This window comes from Aethalodelphis obliquidens, unplaced genomic scaffold, assembly GCF_003676395.1.
Source record: "Aethalodelphis obliquidens isolate GAN/ISIS:26980383/991018 unplaced genomic scaffold, ASM367639v1 scaffold26, whole genome shotgun sequence".
Classification (NCBI taxonomy): Eukaryota; Metazoa; Chordata; class Mammalia; order Artiodactyla; family Delphinidae; genus Aethalodelphis; species Aethalodelphis obliquidens.
Window position 1 is genome coordinate 22019875 of NW_020837970.1, and position 24070 is coordinate 22043944.

General features: G+C 37.2%; 1 protein-coding gene across 13 annotated transcripts in view; it reads left to right on the forward strand.

Moving 5' to 3' along the window:
• Positions 1 to 24070, forward strand: part of PEAK1 (pseudopodium enriched atypical kinase 1) — a 295050-nt gene that overhangs the window by 158653 nt on the left and 112327 nt on the right. The window lies entirely within an intron of this gene.

The window sequence follows — 24070 nt, forward strand, 5'->3', positions numbered from 1 at the left end:
GAAAAAATAAATAATGGGATATAAAGAATGAAGATAGCTTTGTGTTGTGAGGAAAATGTTTATGTAGTTGCCATGGAAATAGCATGTAGGCATTTAAACCAGGAGCTTATGATATCTCTGTATTTGCCAAATATAATTCAGATGTGAGTACATTCATTCTCTTTCTTGGCTCAAATTTAGTCTGACATATGTGGTTATGTAAAATATGCTCTGCTTTAGCATATTTGCTTAATATTTGCAGGAAATGTATAATACAAGGGGCTGCCATGTTTTAAGGTTGTATAATTGAGGCATAGAAATAAAACTAGGGGAAGCAATTCTCAGCAAGTGATTCCTGAAAACAAATAACAGTAACAATCAGAGCACCCGAGGCTGGGTTTTCCTGTGACATTCATAACTAACAGAGCTAATTAATTTTTATTAATGAAACATTCACAATATTGGACCGAATTAGTACTAGCTAATTGTTTGTGAGTGATGTCAGATGCTGAAAATGCACAGTTTGAGACTTTATTCTTATTTTAATGTATGTGATTTCATTTCACAAGTGGAATAAAACACAATAGGCAGTGTTTCTGAATTATTATTACACTTTTCTGTCACAGGACAGCAGTTAGCCTTCAATTTCATGCTTTATAAATGAGGCACGATAGAAATCTAGAGAGGGCATATATGGAGTTTGAAGATATGGATAATTTGACACAATTTTTCAGAGTTTGAACTTTTTTTTTTTTTTACTAATTCCAAAGATAATACAGACAATGCAAACTGTACCTGCAGCCACTGCCTTTTATGGGGCACACAAACTAGAACAATAGGAAAATCTAAAAATGATTAGAATATGCTCTATTCATGGAAATGGGGTGTTAAAATTAATCCTAATAACTCATCTTTTTATGCCAATTTTGCTACCCATTTCATAGCCCATAGGTTTATTATCCCCTCACTTAGATTTCCTCTAAGATATCATGTGCTTTGTAAGCAGATAGCCTAGCGGCTTAATGTCTTATTAAAGCAGTAATTGCTTATATGGTCCAATAAATATAACAGTAATTTAATGAGACCAAATAGTTACACAGATGGAACAGTGGGAAAAGGCTAATTAGAGAAAGTTTTTCAGCGAAGGTAAGTTTTGAGTCAAAATTTAAAGACCTTTCTGAGGGCATTTAAGCAATATATACCAAAAAAAAATTTAATATATATATACCTGTAAAATCTAAGGAGATAAAGATGTTTGCAAAGATTTAATTAGGAGGGCATTAGATTATTGGTTTGAGACTTTCCTTTTGTAATATAAATACTATTTAAGTTTCCCTGTAAATACTGCTTTAACTGTATTCCACAAATTTTTGAAATTTTATATTTATTTTTGTTCAGTTCAAAATATTTTCTAATTTCCCTTGAATCTTCCTCTTTGAATCATAGATTGTTGGTTTAGGCAGTTTCCAGGTATTTGGAGATTTTCTTGGTAATTTCTGTTATTAATTTCTATTTGTTATGGGCAGAGAATATTCTTCATTTCTTTTAAATTTATTAAGATTTCTTTCATGACCCAGGATATGGTGTGTCTTGGCGAATGTTTCATGTAAAATTGAGAAGAATGTATATTCTGCTGTTGTTGGATAAATGTCTTTAAATGTCAGTTAGATTCAGTAGGCTGATGGTATTGTTTAACTCTTCTGTATCATTGCTAATTGTTCACTGTTGTTTACTGAGAGAGGAATGCTGAGATTTCCAAATGTAATTGTAGGTTTGTCTATTTCTCCTTTCAGATCTGTCAGTTTTTGCTTCATGTATTTTGAATCTCTCTTGTTAGATGCATACACATTCAGAATTATTGTGCCTTCTTGGAGAATTTACATTTTATTAGTATATAAGGGTTGCTCTTTGTTACTGTTAATTTTCTTTACTCTGAAGTCTACTTTGATAATATAACCACTCCAGCTTTATTTTGATCAATGGTTTCATGTTATATCTATCTTTTTCCTCTTTTAAAAAAAACTTTTAACCTACCTATATAATTATATTTGAAGTGTGTTTCTTGTAGTTACCAAGTAATTGGGTCATGATTTTCCAAATCCATTCTGATAATTTCTTTAATGTTTATACTATTTACATTTAATGTAATTGACATTTAAGTTTAGGGCGACCATTTAATTAATTAATTTATTTATCTAGGCTGTGTTGGGTCTTTGTTGCTGCACACAGGCTTTCTCTAGTTGCGGCGAGTGAGGAGGGCTACTCTTCGTTGCAGTGCATGGGCTTCTCATTGTGGTGGCTTCCTCTATTGTGGAGCACGGGCTCTTGGCACGCAGGCTTAGTAGTTGTGGTACACAAGCTCTAGGGTGCACAGGTTTCAGTAGTTGTGGTGCACGGGCTCAGTAGTTGTGGCGCATGGGTTTAGTTGCTCCGCGGCCTGTGGGATCTTCCCAGGCCAGGGATCAAACCTGTGTCCCCTGCATTGGCAGGTGGATTCTTAACCACTTCACCACCAGGGAAGTCCCTAGGTTGACCATTTATTTTGTTTGTTCCCTTTGTTTTTTTTTTTTTAAATAAATTTATTTATTTATTTATTTTTGGCTGTGTTGTGTCTTCGTTTCTGTGCGAGGGCTTTCTCTAGTTGTGGCAAGCGGGGGCCAGTCTTCATCGTGGTGCGGGCCTCTGACTGTCGCGGCCTCTGTTGTTGAGGAGTACAGGCTCCAGACGCACAGGCTCAGTAGTTGTGGCTCACGGGCCTAGTTGCTCCGTGGCATGTGGGATCTTCCCAGACCAAGGCTCGAACCCATGTCCCCAGCATTAGCAGGCAGATTCTCAACCACTGCGCCACCAGGGAAGCCCCGTTCCCTTTGTTTTTTATCCTGTTTTCTCTTTCCTGATTTATTTGAACATCTTTTGGTATTCTATTTAACTTACCTGTTGTGTGTTTTACTCTGTGTCTTTGTAGATACTCTAAGGATTACCATGTACATACTAAACCTTGTACAATCTACTGAGAATATTTTACCACTTCAAGTAAAATGTAGAAACCATATCACCGTATAAATGGCTTTATCTTTGCCCTCTTTAGGTTATAGTTACTTATATATTACACTACATGCATTGAAAACTCTATCAGACAATATTATTTTTTGCTTTCAGATGTCAAACGTATTTTTAAAAATTCAAGAGGGGAGAATAGTCTGTTATGTTTATCCAGATAGTTACCATTTCTCTTTCTCATTCTTTATCTTAATCCTCCAAATTTCCTTCTGATAGCTTCTCTCTGAACAACAGAAAAAGCAATTCTTTTATAGCATATCTGCTGGCAACCTCTTCTCCTGTTCTCCTTCATCTAAAGTGTCTTTATTTGACCTTCAGGTGAAGGACATTTTTGTTGAATATAGAATTCTTAGTTGACAGTTCTTTTCTTCCAGGACTTTAAAAATATTGTGTTGCTTCCAACTGTCCTCCGCTGTTTCTGATGAGTAATCTGTAGTCATTCCAATTGATTCCCTAAAAATGTTGTTTTTCTTTGGCTGGTTTCAACTTTTGTTTCTTAGTTTTCATCAGTTTGATTATGATATCCTGGGTGTGGATTTCTTTGGGCTTGTCCTTTATTGAGTTCACTGGGCTTTTTAAATCTGTAGGATTATGTCTTTTGCCAAACTTGGGAAGTTTCTTCTAATGTATTTTTAGCACCATATTCTTTTTCCTTTCCTTCTGGAACTCCAGTAACATCGATGATAGGCCTTTGGTTATTTTTCTACAGGTCTCTGAGGCTCTCTTCTTTTTCTTTCTTTCTTTTTTTTTTTTTTTGGTTCAAATTTATTTCTATTTTTCAAATTGTATAATTTCTATTGAACTATCCACAAATTCACTGACTTTCCTTTATCGTCTGCTATTGAGCCTTCCCAGTGAATTTTTTCATTTAAAATGTATTTTTCAATTCCAAAATTTCCATTTGATTATTCTGCATATCTTCTATCTCTTTGCTGAGACTTTCTAGTTTTACATTTGATTCAAAAGTTCTGTTAAGAGTAATTATACAGAAAACTAAACAGAACAATGTTTATATGATTAGTGGTTGTTTATTCCTCAAGGTATTTGCTCTTGTACTTTCCTAAGTGAAATAAAAGATTATTTTTTATAATGCAGCTATAATCATTTTCTTCTTGTAATTTCTAAATCCTTTTTACTGTGTGTGTCCTCTTTGGCCAAGAACCAGAAGAGTTTTAATAACTGCTCATAAGAGGCATCAGAATTTTTTCTTATTCCTTTATTTATTTTTATTGAGGCAGAATTGATGTAACATAATATTAACCATTTTAAAGTCATAATTCAGTGGCATTTAGTACATTCACAATGTTGTGCAACTACCACCTCTATCAAGTTTCAAAACATTTCATCACCCCAAAAGGAGACCTATCCATTCTCCATTCCCACCTTCTCTCAGCCCCTGTAAACTAATCTGCTTTCTATCTGGTTTTAACTATTCTTCAGATTTCATAGAAATGTACTAATATCTGTGATCTTTTGTGTCTGGCTTCCTTACTTATCATAATGTTTTTGAGTTTCATCTATGTTTGTGGCATGTATCAATACTTCATTCATTTCTATGGCTGAATAATGTTCCATGATATGAATATGCTATGTTTTGTTTATCCATTCATCTGTCAGTGGGCACTTGGGTTGCTTCCACCTTTTGGCTATTGAGAATAATGCTGCCATGAACATTCACATACAAGTATTTGTCTGAGTCCCTCTTTTTAGTTCTTTGAGGTATACAGCCAGCAGTAGAACTGCTGGGTGATATGGTAATGCTATGTTTAAATTTTGAGGAACTTCCACACTGCTTTCCACAGTGGCTGCACCATTTTACTTTCCCACCATCAATGTACAAGATCCATATCCTCACCAATACCTGTTTTTTTGTTTTTATGATTATGGCCATGCTAGTGGATTAAAGTAGTATCTCATGGTTTTGATTTGCACTTTACTTAATGACTGATGATGTTGAGCACGTTTTTGTTTGCTTGTTGGCCATTTTGTACCTCTTTTGGAGAAATGTATTCAAGTCTTTGCTCATTTTTTAATTGGGTTGCTTGTCTTTTTGCTATTGAGTTGTGAGAGTTCTTGATATTTCTTAGATACAGATCTTTTATTAGATATATGATTTTCAAATATTTTCTCCCATTGTATAGGTTTGTTCATTTTCTTTTCTTTTTTTTTTTTTTTTTTGCGGTATGTGGGCCTCTCACTGTTGTGGCCTCTCCCGTTGCGGAGCACAGGCTCCGGACGCGCAGGCTCAGCGGCCACGGCTCACGGGCCCAGCCGCTCCGCGGCACATGGGATCTTCCCGGACCGGAGCACGAACCCGTGTCCCCTGCCTCAGCACGCGGACTCTCAACCACTGCGCCACCAGGGAAGCCCTGTTCATTTTCTTGATAGTGTCTTTTGATGCACAAAAATTTTAATTTTGATGGAGCCCAGTATATCTGTTTTTTCTTTTATTTCTTGTGCTTTGGGTGTCATATCTAAGCATCCATTGCCAAAGCCAAAATAATGAAACTTTCCCCTGTGTTTTCTTCTAAAAATTTTATAGTTTTAGTGCTTACATTTAGGTTGTTGACCCATTTTGAATGAATTTTTGTATATGATATGAGGTAGGGGTCCAACTTCATTCTTTTACATGTTGATATTAGTTGTACCAGCACTATTTGTTGAAGAAACTGTTCTTTGGCCTATTGGATGATCTTGGCATCCTTGTCAAAACTCAGTTGACCAAAGATGTATGGGTTTATTTCTGAATTCCCAATTCTGTTCCATTTGTCTGTTCTTATGCCCATACCACACTACTTTGATTACTGTAGCTTTGTAATAAGTTTTGAACTGGGGAAGTGTGAGGCCTTCAGTTTTGTTTTTCATCAGATCTTCTTGGTTATTCTGGGTCCCTTGAGATTCCATATGAATTTTGTAATCAGCTTGTTAATTTCTACATAAAGGGAAACTGAGGTTTTGATAGGGATTGCATTGAATCACAGGATCAGTTTTGGAAATATTGACATCTTAACAATATTAAGTTTTCCAATCCATGAACATAGGATACTTTTTTATTTAGGTTTCCTTTAATTTCTTTCACTTATGTTTTGTGGTTTTTAGTATACAGTCTTGCACCTCCTTGATTGAATTTTTTCCTAAGTATTTTATTCTTTTTTTATGCTATTGTGAATGGAATTGTTTTCTTAATTTCATTTTCATGTTCATTTTTAGTGTATAGAAATACAACTGATTTTTGTGTGTTGGTCTTGTATCCTGAAATTCTTGCAAAATTTTTTATTTGTTCTAATAGTTTTGTGTGTGTGTCTATTCTTTAGGAATTTTTATCTATAAGGTCTTGTTATCTGTGAGTAAAGATAATTTTACTTCTTCCTGTTCAGTTGGGATGCTTCTTATTTTTATTCTTGCCTAACATTGCTCTGGCTAGAACTTCCAGGACAATGCTGAATAGAAGTAGTGAAAATGGGGATTCGTGTCTTATTCTTGATCTTAAGGGGAAATCTTTCAGTTTTTCTTCATTGAATATAATGTTGGCTGTGGGTTTTGCATAAATATCCTTTATCGTGTCTTTCACTCCCACCTTGAAGATATTAGAGTTGCAGTTATTCCACATACTTTCCAGCATTTGGTATTATTATGCTGTATCATTTTAGCCATTCTAGTCAGTCTGTAATTGTATTTCATTGGAATTCTAATTTGTTTTTCACTGGTGACTAATGACATTGGACACTTTTCCATGTGTTTCTTGGCCATAGAATTTGTTTTTGAGAGGGTCTTCACATTGAAAATCAATGTCAGATAATTTACCATGTAAATGTACATTGAATACAATAGGAGTCAGGCCCTCTTAATGTTTAGTGTGGGCCTCTAAATTAAGGTGTTATTGTCAGATTGACTGTTAGTATTGCTTTGGGTCTACTTTTATACTAAAGATTTGACAAATTTAAGTCCTATTATGTAATGTATATGAACATGAATAACTTCTGAACATTGAAACATTTTAAAGAACAAGAAGAAAATAATTTTCCTCTATTGTTGATAGGTGAATAATTATAGCTGTAATTGGGCATACGTTAAAACTTCTAAAAGAATTCGGTTGATATTACTAATTAAGAAGTTATATTATGCCAAATGGCATACTTGTGCTTCTGAATGATACAGATGATAAAGGTATGCACATTTACTTGTCAGCAAATGGGCATCATTGTGTTTGGGTAGTATCTCTGAAAATGGAGTTGTCTCCAGCTGGTTATAATTAGGATTGGATTGTTTCATGCATCAGAGACAGTAAAGTTGGTTCAATTCATGGGTCCCACAGTTTTCTAGTTATTTTGCTCATTTCCTGCAACTTCAAAGTGCTCATCTATTTCTCACAAAATATTTGAATGAGTACAGACAGAAATGTATAACCAGGTTGCCACTATTATTAGCTGCTGTTTTTACTCTCAGGTATTGAAATGTAGGAATGAAGAATGGCTCAGAAACCTTGTAATAGCCTAGAGAGTTATCCTTTGAAAAAAAAAAAATGCATTGAAATAAGCATGTTAAAAGAGCCCGGGGGTACAATAAAATGTAGTAGGAACACTCTGTAAATCTCACAGTCTCTCTTAGTTTGGAATATCTGGGAATGATCGTCAACTCCTATGAACAGTTTTGTGACTTTTGGAGTTAAATTTGTCATTTGTAAGATTTTAGCATATGAAGGGATGTCCTATTTTACTTGGTCTCTTTCCTAATGCCATGGTTTTTTGTCTGCTTACTTATAACTGTATTTAGAAGAGCTAACATTTGTTAACCATTTGCTATTTGTCTTGCATGGTGCTAGTCTCTCTTCTTACATTATCTCTAATCCTTACCACAATCTTGTAAACCCAATTTACAGATGAAACTAAAGCTCAAGAGTTTGTTTCTTTTTTGTTGGTGGTGTTGTTTGTTTTTAAGAGTTTGTTTCTTGCCTAAAGTCACAGACCACAGTAAATGATGATTTGAACTCAAATTTGTCTAATCCTAAAGCCTGTAGTTTTCCCACTATACCAGTGGTTCTTACCCCAGCCCAATTAAAATGGAATTTCTGGGGTTAGGTTTTAATATGTTTGAGCAGCTCTCCCAGATAAGTAATGTGCATCAAGGGTTAGAAACCACTGGATAACACCCTGTGCTTACTATTATGAGACCATACATCAATAGAAGAGAAAGTATAGTTTAAAAAAAAACCATATTTTCCTTTAAAAGTATGTACAGTATTGTCCATTTATCTCTGCCAAAACATCTGTGTGAAACTTCCAATGCACTGAGAACATGCTGAAGCCTCCCTTTGCTACTGCTCATTCCTAAAAGTGATCCTTCCTTCCGCCTCCAAAAAATGTATGGTACCGATCAAACACAACTGTGAAAAGAAGCAAAATTGGCCAAAACCCATGAAAAAAACCCTTGAAAATAGGATTGGAATGCAGATGAGAAAACACGCACAGAATACTATAAAAGATGTGAGATTATAGGGGTGCTTTATGTCTAGCCTGCTGGGCAAGCAAACATATGGATCTACCTCTTCCTACCTTCATTTCTCCTTAGTGTGTATGATGCAAAACCAGGAAGTGTGGGTGCTTTAAAAGCCAAGGCAATTCCCCAGTGTTGTCAATATTCAGAAAGGATAGGGAGCCCCCCCAGATACTAACCATGTTCACTACCCAATGGAAAATTTTGCCCTTCCCCTAAAAAAATGCTGCTGTAATCACATACATCAGACGGGAACAAGATATCTCTAAAGCCTAAACAAAGATGAGCCCACAACCCAATTATCATAAAATATTTAAAGAAAACTAATACTGTGAAGGAGGATACCGAACTATGCAAATGGAAGAACTAATACCCAAGGAATCAGAGTTAAAAGAGCAAAACAGAACTTTAGAATAAATATAATATCCACAGAGACATGCAGGATGACACTGCATTTATTAAAAAAGAAAATTTTAGAGCTTTTTGAAATTAAGAACAGTTTAAAAGGAAAGACCATAAAATTGGGAAGAAAAAGGATAAATTAGGAGGCTTGGAGTCATCCATTCATCTCCATAAATGCTTAGAGAGATGTGTGGAATGACATTCAATTAATATTGACACTTTTTCTTTCTGGGTAATGGGGTGCTGGTTGGTTTGTTGCTTACTATATTGTACTTTTGGGTTATTAAAGTTTTTATGGAAGCATGTTTCATTTCATAAAAATTAAGTCATTTGCTTAAATAAAATTAATGAATTAAATAATTGACTTAAAGATTTAAAAAAGAAATTGATAAAATAATTCAAAGAAAATAAAGGTCCAGATTAATAGGGGTAAGATCAGAAATTAGCAGCATTTTTGATTGAAAAATTTATAACATGGATAAATCATGGCAGGTCTGGAAAAGAACAAAAAAATATTAAAAATTAAAAAGTAAGCACGACTAAATATACAGAGATTTGTAAAGTTGCAAGAACTCTGTATAAATGTATACTAATAAAATGTGAAAGCTGAGATTCAGTGGATAATTTTTCAGAAATATATGACTTATTCCAGTTATCACAAGAAAAGGTAAAAACCTTGAGTTAACTAATAATTATAAGAAGAAATTGAAAAGAAATTTAAAGATTTGTCCCTACAATGGCCCAGGTTTTACAGGTGAGTTCTAGGAAACTTTTAAAGAACTCATATAGACTTGGATGATATATAAAAAGATAGGACCCTACCCAACTGGTTTTATGATGCTAATACATTAGCACTAATACCCAAACCAAAGAGAGACACAGAAAAAGAGAGAGAGAGAAAAGAGGGTGGGGGTGCAGAAAGGAAAGGAAAACTACAGTGCTACCTTACTTCTGGAGATAGGACTAAAATAATCATAAATAAAATATTAGAATATTGAATTAAAGTATTATTTAGTTAGGATTTATCCCAAGAATGTAAAGATGAGTCAGCACTATAAAATCTATTTGTATAACTTATTTTGTAGTTATTAGAGAAGGAAACTTCACAATCCTCTCTATAACGCCCCCGAAAGCATTCAGTAAAATGCAACAGTGTGGTTTTGGCATAGGGAAAGACAACTAGATCAAAAACAGAGTAAAGATTCTGAGACAGAGCTTCCCTGGTGGCTCAGTGGTTGAGAGTCTGCCTGCCAAAGCAGGGGACATGGGTTCATGCCCCGGTCCGGGAAGATCCCACATGCCGCGAAGCGGCTGGGCCCGTGAGCCATGGCTGTTGAGCCTGCGCGTCCAGAGCCTGTGCTCCGCAACGGGGGAGGCCACAACAGTGAGAGGCCCACATACCGCAAAAACAAAAAACAAACAAACAAAAAGATTATGAGACAGACTCACGTATATCTCCCAATTTAAATGTAGAATACATGTGGTATTTTAAATCAATATTTAAGGAACGGACTATTCAATAAATGGTGTGCATTTAGAAAGATATATAAAATTTTCACACCATTAACAAAAAATAAAATCAAAATGTAATAAAAGTCTAAATATATAAGAAACACTTTGCAAATGTTAGAAGAAAATGTGTATGACCATGAGGTAGGGAAGGCCTTAAAATCAGCTATCAAGATCAAAAACCATTAAAAAAATAGATTGTTAAACTTAGATATAACAAAATAAAAACTTCTCAATAACAAAAGACACTTTCAATAAATTAAGAGGACAAGTGCCAGACCTAAAAAAAATATTTTGAATGGATGGAACAGAACAGTTATATATCCATAATAAGAAAAAGGGAGGAGGAAATAGAAAAATGGGCAAAGAATATGAGCAGGGAATTCAAAGAAAAGAATATAGCCAATAAACATTGGGAAAGATGTTCAATATCACTAATAGTCAGGGAAATGCAAATTTTAAAGATAATAAAATTGTTTTATTCTACCGGATTGGCAGAAAATTTTTAAATTGGTATATCCAGTGGTGGCAAGTATGTGGAGAAATGGATATCCTCTTAATAACTGTGGGTTGTAAAATTGGAAAGTCATTATTTAGAAGAATTTGGCCGTATTTTGTGTACCTGTAGAATTCATAAAGAACTCTGAAATGCATTCTTATTTAATCCTGGGGCTGGTACTTTGTCCTTATTTTACCTATCAAGAATTGAACTCAGAGATGACACATGGCAGAGTTGGAACCCTTACCCAAGTCTCCTAATGCCAGTGCAGTATTCTTTGTATTCCATGATTGTTCCTAGGGCGAAGGAATAGCATGAGCCAAAGCTTAGCGGTAGTTCAGTACATATCATGTCTAAGGCATGCGGTCTTGCATATTAAAGGATAGTTGAAGGAAATGACCTGAGAGATGGGACTGAAAAGACAAGATGAATTAAAATCATGGAAGAGTTTTGAATATCCTAACAAGAAAGTTAGGTTTTGTTCCATTAATGTTGAGGATCCACCAAAGGTTTTAGAGCACTGACTAATAACAGTGTGAAGAGTGGCTTACAAGGTGAGAGATTTGAGAGTCAGAAAGACTAGTTAGATGGCTGAGGCAGTTGTTTAAATGAGAAAATGAGGACTTTGAACTATACTGGTAACTGTGAATTTGACAAGGAGAAGACAGGGATAAGGGGCGTGGAAGTGGAGTTGACACAACATAGAACCTGGCTTCAGACGTGTAAAAGGGACTCACTTTCAGCTTACCCATATCAGATATGAGATTTGGAGAAGGGGCAAAGATTTCCAGGAATTGGGCCACCGCCCACTTTTTGGCTTTTTATGATTAACCTCGGAAATGTCATGGCACCTGTGGGTGTGTCATTTAGCATGCTAATATATTACAATGAGCATATAATGAGTCTCAAGGTATACTGGAAGTCAATTCTTCTGTCGTCTTGGAAGTTCTTACCAGTTTATGTTGTATCCACAAGGACTATGTCATTCTTTTAAAGGTTGTGCCCTTCCACTTTCTCTTCTGTTTCAGTAGTGTGTATATGATAACCCCAAACTCCTAATTTATCGCTCGCCCCCCTTTCCCTTTTGGTAACTATAAGTTTGTTCTCTATATCTGTGGGTCTATTTCTGTTTTGTAAATAAGTTCCTTTGTATCATTTTTTTTAAGATTCCACATATAAGTGATATCATATGATATTTGTCTTTATCTGGGTTGCTTCACTTAGTATGATAACCTCTAGGTCCCTCCATATTGCGCAAATGGCATTGTTTCATTCTTTTTCATGGCTGACTAATATTCCATTATGTGTATGTGTGTGTTTATAAAATATATACATCACATCTTCTTTATCCATTCATCTTTTGATGAACATTTAGGTTGCTTCCATGTCTTAGCTATTGTAAATACTGCTGCAGTGAACACTGGGGTACATGTACCTTTTCGAATTAAGAGTTTGTTCTGGATATACGCCCAGGAGTGGGAACCTGGATCATACAGTAACTCTATTTTTAGTTTTTTAAGGAACCTCCATACTGTTCTCCATAGTGGCTGTACCAATTTACATTTCCACTGACAGTGTAAGAGGGTTCCTTTTTCTCTACACCCTCTCCAGCATTTATTATTTTTAGACTTTTTTTTTAACATCGTTACTAGAGTATAATTGCTTTACAATGGTGTGTCAGTTTCTGCTTTATAACAAAGTGAATCAGTTATACATATACATATGTCCCCATATCTCTTCCCTCTTGCATCTCCCTCCCTCCCACCCCTCTAGGTGATCACAAAGCACTGAGCTGATCTCCCTGTGCTATACAGTTGCTTCCCACTAGCTATCTATTTTATGTTTGGTAGTGTATATATGTCCATGCCACTCTCTCACTTTGTCCCAGCTTACCCTTCCCCTCCCCGTATCATCAAGTCCACTCTCTAGTAGTTCTGCAACTTTATTCCCATCTTGCCCCTAGGTTCTTCTGACCTTTTTTATTTAGATTCCATATATATCTTAGCATACGGTATTTGCTTTTCTCTTTCTGATTTACTTCACTCTGTATGACAGTCTCTAGGTCCATCCACCTCACTACAAATAACTCAGTTTTGTTCCATTTTATGGCTGAGTAATATTCCGTTGTATATATATGTGCCACATGTTCTTTATCCATTCATCTGTTGATGGACACTTAGGTTGCTTCCATATCGTGGCTATTGTAAATAGAGCTGCAATGAACATTTCGGTACATGACTCTTTGAATTATGGTTTTCTCAGGGTATATGCCTAGTAGTAGGATTGCTGGGTCGTATGGTAGTACTGTTTTTAGTTTTTTAAGGAACCTCCATACTGTTCTCCATAGTGGCTATGTCCATTTACATTCCCACCAACAGTGCAAGAGGGTTCCCTTTTCTCCACACCTTCTCCAGCATTTATTGTTTGTAGATTTTTTGATGATGGCCATTCTGACTGGTGTGAGATGATATCTCATTTTAGTTTTGATTTGCATTTCTCTAATGATTAATGATGTTGAGCATTCTTTCATGTGTTTGTTGGCAATCTGTATATCTTCTTTGGAGAAATGGCTATTTAGGTCTTCTGGCCATTTGTGGATTGGGTTATATTTTTTTTGATATTGAGCTGCATGAGTTGCTTGTACGTTTTGGAGATAAATCCTTTGTCAGTTGCTTCATGTGCAAATATTTTCTCCCATTCTGAGGGTTGTCTTTTTGTCTTGTTTATGGTTTCGTTTGCTGTGCAAAAGCTTTTAAGTTTCATTAGGTCCCATTTGTTTATTTCTGTTTTTATTTCCATTTCTCTAGGAGGTGGGTCACAAAGGGTCTTGCAGTGATTTATGTCGTAGAGTGTTCTGCCTATGTTTTCCTCTAAGAGTTTGATGGTGTCTGGCCTTACATTTAGGTCTTTAATCCATTTGGAGTTCTTTTGTGTGTGTGGTATTAGGGAGTGTCTAATTTCATTCATTTATGTGAAGCTGTCCAGTTTTCCCAGCACCACTTATTGAAGAGGCTGTCTTTTCTCCACTGTATATTCTTGCCTCCTTTATCAAAGATAAGGTGACCATATGTGCGTGGGTTTATCTCTGGGCTTTGTATCCTGTTTCATTTATCTATATTTCTGTTTTCGTGCCAGTACCATACTGTCTTGATTACTGTAGCTTTGTAGTATAGTCTAAAGTCAGGGAGCCTGATTCCTCCAGCTCCGTTTTTCTTTCTCAGGATTGCTTTGGCTATTCAGGGTCTTTTGTGTTTCCATACAAAATGTGAAATTTTTAGTTCTAGTTCTGTGAAAAATGCCAGTGGTAGTTTGATAGGGATTGCATTGAATCTGTAGATTGCTTTGGGTAGTAGAGTCATTTTCACAATGTTGATTCTTCCAATACAAGAACATGGTATATCTCTCCATCTATTTGTATCATCTTTAATTTCTTTCATCAGTGTCTTATAGTTTTCTGCATACAGGTCTTCTGTCTCCTTAGGTAGGTTTATTCCTAGATATTGTATTCTTTTTGTTGCAATTGTAAATGGGAGTGTTTTCTTAATTTCACTTTCAGATTTTTCATCATTAGTGTATAGGAATGCAAGAGATTTCTGTGCATTAATTTTGTATCCTGCTACATTTCCAAATTCATTGATTAGCTCTGGTAGTTTTCTGGTAGCATCTTTAGGATTCTCTATGTATAGTATCATGTCATCTGCAAACAGTGACAGTTTTACTTCTTCTTTTCCAATTTGGATTCCTTTTATTTCTTTTTCTTCTCTGATTGCTGTGGCTAAAACTTCCAAAACTATGTTGAATAATAGTGGTGAGAGTGGGCAACCTGTCTTGTTCCTGATCTTAGTGGAAATGGTTTCAGTTTTTCACCATTGAGGACGATGTTGGCTGTGGGTTTGTCATATATGGCCTTTATTATGTTGAGGAAAGTTCCCTCTATGCCTACTCTCTGAAGGGTTTTTATCATAAAGTGGTGTTGAATTTTGTTGAAAGCTTTCTCTGCATCTATAGAGATGATCATATGGTTTTTCTCCTTCAATTTGTTAATATGGTGTATCACGTTGATTGATTTGCGTATATTGAAGAATCCTTGCATTACTGGGATAAACCCCACTTGTTCATAATGTATGATCCTTTAATGTGCTGTTGGATTCTGTTTGCTAGTATTTTGTTGAGGATTTTTGCATCTATGTTCATCAGTGATATTGGCCTGTAGTTTTCTTTCTTTGTTACATCTTTGTCTGCTTTTGGTATCAGAGTGATGGTGGCCTTGTAGAATGAGTTTGGGAGTGTTCCTCCCTCTGCTATATTTTGGAAGAGTTTGAGAAGGATAGGTGTTTGCTCTTCTCTAAATGTTTGATAGAATTTGCCTGTGAAGCCATCTGGTCCTGCGCTTTTGTTTCTTGGAAGATTTTTAATCACAGTTTCAATTTCACTGCTTGGATTGGTCTGTTCATATTTTCTATTTTTTCCTGGTTCAGTCTTGGAAGGTTGTGCATTTTTAAGAATTTGTCCATTTCTTCCAGGTTGTCCATTTTATTGGCATGTAGTTGCTTGTAGTAATCTCTCATGATCCTTTGTATTTCTGCAGTGTTAGTTGTTACTTCTCCTTTTTCATTTCTAATTCTATTGATTTGAGTCTTCTCCCTTTTTTTCTTGATGAGTCTGGCTAATGGTTTATCAATATTGTTTATCTTCTCAAAGAACCAGCTTTTAGTTTTATTGATCTTTGCTCTTGTTTCCTTCATTTCTTTTTCATTTATTTCTGATCTGATCTTTATGATTGCATTCCTTCTGCTAACTTTGGGGGTTTTTTGTTCTTCTTTCTCTAATTGCTTTAGGTATAAGGTTAGGTTGTTTATTTGAGATGTTTCTTGTTTCTTAAGGTAGCCTTGTATAGCTATAAACTTCCCTCTTAGAACTGCTTTTGCTGCATCCCATAGGTTTTGGGTCGTTGTGTTTTCATTGTCATTTGTTTCTAGGTATTTTTTGATTTCCTCTTTGATTTCTTCAGTGATCTCTCCGTTTTTAAGTAGTGTGTTGTTTAGCCTCCATATGTTTGTATTTCTTACAGATTTTTCCCTATAATTGATATCTAGTCTCATGGTGTTGTGGTCGGAAAAGATACTTGATATGATTTCAATTTTTTTAAATTTACCAGGGCTTGATTTGTGACCCAAGATATGATCTACCCTGGTGAATGTTCCATGAGCACTTGAGAAGAATGTATATTCTGTTGTTTTGGGTTGAATGTCCTATAAATATCAATTAAGTCCATCTTGTTTAATGTATCATTTAAAGCTTGTGTTTCCTGGGCTTCCCCGGTGGCGCAGTGGTTGAGAGTCCGCCTGCCGATGCAGGGGATACGGGTTTGCGCCCCGTTCTGGGAAGATCCCACATGCCGTGGAGCGGCTGGGCCCATGAGCCATGTCCACTGGGGCTGCGCGTCCGGAGCCTGTGCTCCGCAACGGGAGAGGCCAAAACAGTGCAAGGCCTGCGTACAGCAAAATAAATAAATAAATAAAAATTAAAAAAATAAAAAAGCTTGTGTTTTCTTATTTATTTTCATTTTGGATGATCTGTCCATTGGTGAAAGTGGGGTTTTGAAGTCCCCTAATGTGATTGTGTTACTGTCGATTTCACCTCTTATGGCTGTTAGTATTTGCCTTATGTATTGAGGTGCTCCTATGTTGGGTGAATACATATTTACAGTTGTTATATCTTCTTCTTGGATTGATCCCTTGATCATTATGCAGTGTCCTTCTTCGTCTCTTGTAATAGTCTTTATTTTAAAGTCTCTTTTCTCTGATATGAGAATTGCTACTCCAGCTTTCTTTTGATTTACATTTGCATGGAATATCTCTTTCCATCCCCTCACTTTCAGTCCATATGTGTCCTTTGGTCTGAAGCGGGGTCTTGTAGCTGGCATATATACGGGACTTGTTTCTGTATCCATTCAGCCAGTCTGTGTCTTTTGGTTGGAGCATTTAATCCATTTACATTTAAGGTAATTATTGATATGTATGTTCCTTTTACCATTTTCTTAATTGTTTTGGGTTTATTAGTGTAGGTCTTTTCCTTCTCTTGTGTTTCCTGCCTAGGGAAGTTCCTTTAGCATTTGTTGTAAAGGTGGTTTGGTGGTGCTGAATTCTCTTAGCTGTTGCTTGCCTGTAAAGCTTTTAATTTCTCCATCAAATCTGAATGAGATCCTTGCTGGGTAGAGTCATCTTGGTTGTAGGTTTTTTCTCTTTCATCACTTTAAATATGTCCTGCCACTCCCTTCTGGCTTGCAGAGTTTCTGCTGAAAGATCAGCTGTTACCTAATGGGGATTCCCTTGTGTGTTATTTGTTTTTTTTCCCTTGCTGCTTTTAATATTCTTTCTTTGTATTTAATTTTTGATAGTTTGATTAATATGTGTCTTGGCGTGTTTCTCCTTGGATTTATCCTGTATGGGACTCTCTGTGCTTCCTGGACTTGATTAACTATTTCCTTTCCCATGTTAGGGAAGTTTTCAACTATAATCTCTTCAAATATTTTCTCAGTTCCTTTTTCTCTTCTTCTTCTGGGACCCCTATAATTCGAATGCTGGTGCATTTAATGTTGTCCCAGAGGTCTCTGAGACTGTCCTCAATTCTTTTCATTCTTATTTCTTTATTCTGCTCTGCAGTAGTTATTTCCACTATTTTAACTTCCAGGTCACTTATCCATTCTTCTACCTCAGTTATTCTGCTCTTGATCCCTTCTAGATAATTTTTAATTTCATTTATTGTGTTGTTCATCTCTGTTTGTTTGCTCCTTAGTTCTTCTACGTCCTTGTTAAACATTTCTTGTATGTTCTCCATTCTGTTTCTAAGATTTTGGATCATCTTTACTATCATTATTCTGAAGTCTTTTTCAGGTAGACTGCCTATTTCCTCTTCACTTGTTTGGTCTGATGGGTTTTTACCTTGCTCCTTCATCTGCTGTGTGTTTCTCTGTCTTCTCATTTTGCTTAACTTACTGTGTTTGGGGTCTCCTTTTCGCAGGCTGCAGGTTCGTAGTTTCCGTTGTTTTTGGTGTCTGTCCCCAGTGTCTAATGTTGATTTAGTGGGTTGTGTAGCCTTCCTGGTGGAGGGGACTAGTGCCTGTGTTCTGGTGGATGAAGCTGGATCTTTTCTTTCTGGTGGGCAGGTCCACGTCTGTAGGTGTGGTTTGGCGTGTCTGTGGCCTTTTTATGATTTTAGGCAGCCTCTGTGCTAATGGATGGGGTTGTGTTCCTGTGTTGCTAGTTGTTTGGCATAGGGTGCCCTGCACTGTAGCTTGCTGGTCGTTGAGTGGAGCTGGGTCTTGGCATTGAGATGGAGACCTCTTGGAGATTTTTGCCGTTTGATATTACATGGAGCTGGGAGGTCTCTTGTGGACCAGTGTCCTGAACTTGGCTCCCCTACCTCAGTGGCACAGCCCTGACTCCTGGCTGTAGCACCAAGAGCCTGTCCTCCACACGGCTCAAAATAAAAGGGAGAAAAACAGAAAGAAAGAAAGAAAGAAGAAGATAAAATAAAATAAAGTTATTAGAATAAAAAATAATTATTAAGATAAAAAGAAATTTTTAAGTTAAAAAAAAACCCAACAAAAAACGGACCGACAGAACCCTAGGACAAATGGTAAAAGCAAAGCTATACAGACAAAATCACACACAGAAGCATACACATACACACTCACAAAAAGAGAAAAAGGGGAATAAAAAATATATATCTTTGCTCCCTAAGTTCACCTCCTCAATTTGGGATGATTCGTTGTCTATTCAGGTATTCCACAGATGCAGGGTACATCAAGTTGATTGTGGAAATTTAATCCGCTGCTCCTGAGGCTGCTGGGAGAAATTTCCTTTTCTCTTCTTTGCACAGCTCCTTGGGTTCAGCTTTGGATTTGGCCCCGCCTCTGCATGTAGGTCGCCTGAGGGCATCTGTTCTTCGCTCAGACAGGACGCGGTTAAAGTAGCAGCTGATTCGGGGGCTCTGGCTCACTCAGGCCGAGGGAAGGGTGAGGTACAGATGCAGGGCGAACCTGCGGCGGCAGAGGCCAGCGTGATGTTGCACCAGCCTGAGGCGCGCTGTGTGTTTTCCCGGGGAAGTTGTCCCTGGATCACGGGACCCTGGCAGTGGCGGGATGCACAGGCTCCCGGGAGGGGAGGTGTGAACTGTGACCTGTGCTTGCACACAGGCTTCTTGGTGGCTGCAGCAGCAGTCTTAGCGTCCCATGCCCGTTTCTGGGTCCGCGCTGATAGCCGCGGTTCATGCCCATTTCTGGAGCTCTTTTAAGCGGCCCTCTTAATCCCCTCTCTTCCCACACCAGGAAACAAAGAGGCATGAAAATGTCTTTTGTCTCTGGTAGATCCAGACTTTTTCCCAGACTCCCTCCCGGCTAGCTGTGGCGCACGAGCCCCATTCAGACTGTGTTTACGCAGCCAACCTCAGTCCTCTCCCTGGGGTCTGACCTCCGAAGCCAGAGCCTTAGTTCCCAGCCCCCACCGGCCCCGGTGGGTGAGCAGACAAGCCTCTCAGGCTGGTGAGTGCTGGTCTGCACCAATCCTCTGTGTGGGAATCTCTCCGCTTTGCCCTCTGCACCCCTGTTGCTGCACTCTCCTCCATGGCTCCGAAGCTTCACCCCCTCTGCCACCAGCAGTCTCCGCCCGCGAAGGGGGGCTTCCTAGCGTGTGGAAACCTTTCCTCCTTCACAGCTCCCTCCCACTGGTGCAGGTCCCGTCCCTATTCTTTGTCTCTGTTTTTTTCTTTTTTCCTTTTACCCTACCCAGGTACGTGGGGAGTTTCTTGCCTTTTGGGAGGTCTGAGGTCTTCTGCCAGCGTTCAGTAGGTGTTCTGTAGGAGTTGTTCCACGTGTAGATGTATTTCTGATGTATTTGCAGAGCGGAAGGTGATCTCCGTGCCTTACTCTTCCGCCATCTTGAAGCTCCTCCAAGTTGTACTCACTCTCTGCCCGGGGAGAAATTCCAATGGCAGGTATTGGTGACACATCCTCTTCTTTAGCATGTGGCAGACTGGCATCTCCTGGTCTGCAGTCCCAAGGACTGTCGTGGCTTCAGCTGGTGGGGCCCCTCCAGAGCCGGCAGCCTCAGTGAGGCCGCCCTCCCCTTGGGCTCCAGGGTAGTTCAGTCTATTTGTAGACTTTTTGATGATGGCCATTCTGACTAGTGTGAGGGGATACCTCGTTGTAGTTTTGATTTGCATTTCTCTAATAATTAGCACTGTTGAGCATGTTTTCATCTGCCTCTTGGCCATCTGTATGTCTTCTTTGGAGAAATGTCTGTTTAGATATTCTGCCCATTTTTTGATTGGTTTGTTTTTTTGATATTGAGCTGTATGAGCTGTTTGTATATTTTGGAAATTAATGCCTTCTTGGTCACATCATTTGCAAATATTTTCTTCCATTCTGTAGGTTGCCTTTTCATTTTGTTTGTAGTTTCTTTTGTTGTACAAAAGCTTTTAAGGTTAATTAGGTCCCATTTGTTTATTTTTGTTTTTATTTCCATTACTCTAGGAGACAGATCCAAAAAGATATTGCTGTGATTTATGTCAAAGAGTGTTCTGCCTATGTATTCCTCTAGGAGTTTTATAGTATCCAGTCTTACATTTAGGTCTTTAATCCATTTTGAGTTTATTTTTGTATATGGTGTTAGAGAATGTTCTAATTTCATTCTTTTACATGTAGCTGTCCAGTTTTCCCAGCACCACTTATTGAAGAGACTGTCTTTTCTCTCTTGTATTAATATATTCTTGCCTCCTTTATTGTAGATTAATTGACCATAGGTGTGTAGGTTTATTTCTGGGCTTTCTATCCTGTTCCATTGATCTGTATGTGTGTTTTTGTGCCAGTACTATACTGTTTTGATTACTGTAGCTTGGTAGTATAGCCTGAAGTCAGGGAGTCTGATTCCTCCAGCTTCATTTGTCTTTCTCAAGATTGCTTTGGCTATTCAAGGTCCTTTGTGATTCCATACAAATTTAAAAATTACATTGACAGGATTATACACCATGATCAAGTGGGACTTATCCCAGGGATGCAAGGATTATTCAGTATCCACAAATCAATCAGTGTGATACACCACATTAAGAAATTGAAGAATAAAAACCATATGGTCATATCAGTAGATGCAGGAAAAGCTTTTTGATCAAATTCAACATCCATTTATGATAAAAACTGTCCAGAAAGTGGACATAGAGGGAACATACATCAAGTAATAAAGGCCATATATGACAAACCCAAGGCTAACATCATACTCAATGGTGAAAAGCTGAAAGTATATCCTCTAAGCTCAGGAGCAAGACAAGGATGCCCACTCTTGCCACTCGTATTCAACATACTATTCGAAGTCCTAGCCACAGCAATCAGAGAAGAAAAAGAAATAAAAGGAATCCAAATTGGAAAAGAAGAAGTAAAACTGTCACTGTTTGCAGATGACGTGATACTATACATAGAAAATCCTAAAGATGCTACCAGAAAACTACTAGAGCTCATCAATGAATTTGGTAAAGTTGCAGGATACAAAATTAATACATAGAAATCTGTTGCATTTCTATACATGAGCAATGAAAGATAGAAGGCGAAGTTAAGGAATCATTCCCATTTACCATCACATCAAAAAGAATAAAATACTAGGAATAAATCTACCAAAGGAGGCAAAAGACCTGTACTCTGAAAACTATAAGAGACTGGTGAAAGAAATTGAAGATGACACAAACAGATGGAGATGTATACTGTGTTCCTGAATTGGAAGAATCAATATTGTTAAAATGACTGTACTCTTCAAGACAATCTTCAGATTTAGTGCAATCCCTATCACATTACCAATGGCATTTTTCACAGAACTAGAAAAAATTTTAAAATTTGTATGGAAAGGGTACTCTTCTTGAGCAGTTTTGTTGTGGAAGGTAATGAAGTAATGCAGCAGTACCTAGAGGGAGACATGAGTGCAGGGAAAGTTTTGTTTTTTAAAATGAATGAGATTAATATATATTCATATGCCCGTGGGAATTATCTGGAATGAAGAAATTGATGATGCAGAAGAGAAAAGATATTGCAGGAACAGTCCTTGAGAAGTCACAGGTGGGTGAGATTCTGACCACAGCTGGAAGGGTTGGACTTAAAGAGGGACAAAAGCACTTCTTCCATTGTAAGGGCAGTGAAGGTAAAGTGTATGAAATCAGGTTGGTAGAATTAATGGGAAGATGAGATAAAATTCATCTGTTTGGATTTATTTTCCCACTCAAGTATGAGGCAGGGTCATCAGTAATAAGTGACCTGGGAAAAGGATATCAGAGATTGGAGGAGACAAGAAAAATTGTGAAATAGTTATCTCAAAGTGGCAAAGTAAGCATATAGAAAGAACTGATTTGAATTCTGTTTCTGACAGTGTTAAGTCCCCATTTGAGACCTGTAGTAATACAGTAATACATTTTAAGTGAATACAGTCAGCACAGTGGTGTGGTTTTTCTCTGGTGCTGTTCATCGACTCAGAAGCAAGCTTAGAGGGTTGAATTGGCATTTTACTAGTAGAGAAGGGGAAGAAAGGACAAGAGAGTGTTTGCAAAGTGGAAAACATAATTGTTCGTGGAATTTATTCCAAGTAAGAGGGAAATAAGAATGCTCATTACAACAATAAGGGCAATGATTTTGTATCTTGGTTCGATCCAAGAATTGTTGGAATAAAGATCTGCATTTTGAGCAAACATCCCAGGTGTGATATGATTCATGTGGAATGTGGGCCACTCTTGAAGAAACATTGACAATAGTTTTGAGTCATAATGGTAGTCTTAGAGCAAATATCTGTTTTTGTTCAACTTTCACAGTATATCTATTTAAATACAGGCAGAGGTGCTTGTAAGAAAAAGTAAATTTATACATGTGTGTTAGAAGATATTAATCATCAAGACTTTAGAAGTAACTAGATTAACCATCAGAGAAAATGAGTATAACAATTGTTTTATTTCAAATTTAGCTTTTAAAACGTATTGTTAATTGAACAGCTATTATGTTGTACCTGCATACATTATAATTTTTCATGTAAAATAATTATATTGCTCAAATAGTTAACTTCCATTTATGGATTTCTGGAATTTTGAATCTATTTGTGTATTGTAATTACAATATTTTGCCCACATCTGAAAATAAACTTTTTTTTACTGCAAGAAAATTCTGAATTTTAGTTTAATCTGGGCAGTTTCTCAAATTGAAGATGCCATCTTTAATTCCCTGTGTTATACCTAATTATCCAATTGCAAATTGTTCTCAGTAAAACTTTGTCTTTAGTTTTAGCTGCCTCCCTCTGCTTTGTAAGCCATTGCAGTTTTCCTTTATTAAATTAAATTTCACCTGTCTCAGAAGACTTGATGAAAAGTGGACTGAGTAGGCTAAACCACTAGACATTCTTTTTTATTGAAACGTGCATATGTAGTTTTTCACATAGTTTATTTCTGAGCTTCAGTGAAGGAAATGTCATGAAATTAGTGGGGCCTATTGCAATATTTCAAACTATCAAATTTTATTAAAAGAAAGGTTAGAATGATTTCCCCCAATGGGGGCACTTTTTTCCAAGTGCCTTATGTCATTGTATATTTACTGTAATTATTAGATGCTTTTGGACAGGTGACGCCTTATTATGTACATTGTTGATGCTTTTTCTAGCAGCTTAAATCAATTACCAGGTGTTATAAATGGCCAGCACTAGGCTGGGCTTTAAGAATACAAACAGGGCTTCCCTGGTGGCGCAGTGGTTGAGATATCCGCCTGCCGATGCAGGGGAAGGGGGTTCGTGCCCCAGTCCGGGAGGATCCTACATGCCGCAGAGCGGCTGGGCCCGTGGGCCATGGCCGCTGAGCCTGTGTGTCCGGAGCCCATGCTTCGCAACGGGAGAGGCCACAACAGTGAGAGGCCTGCGTGCCGCAAAAAAAAAAAAAAAAAAAAAAAACCAAACAAAATACAAAATGAGGTCCCAGATGTTAGTATGCCTTTTAGTTGTTTATATTTCACCCCTAATTTTGCTTTTCACTTCTTAATACTAGTACTGCCTGTTGTAAAACAAATTATACTGCTTGCTGTTTTATAAATATATTGGACACTTTGCTGTTTTGTGT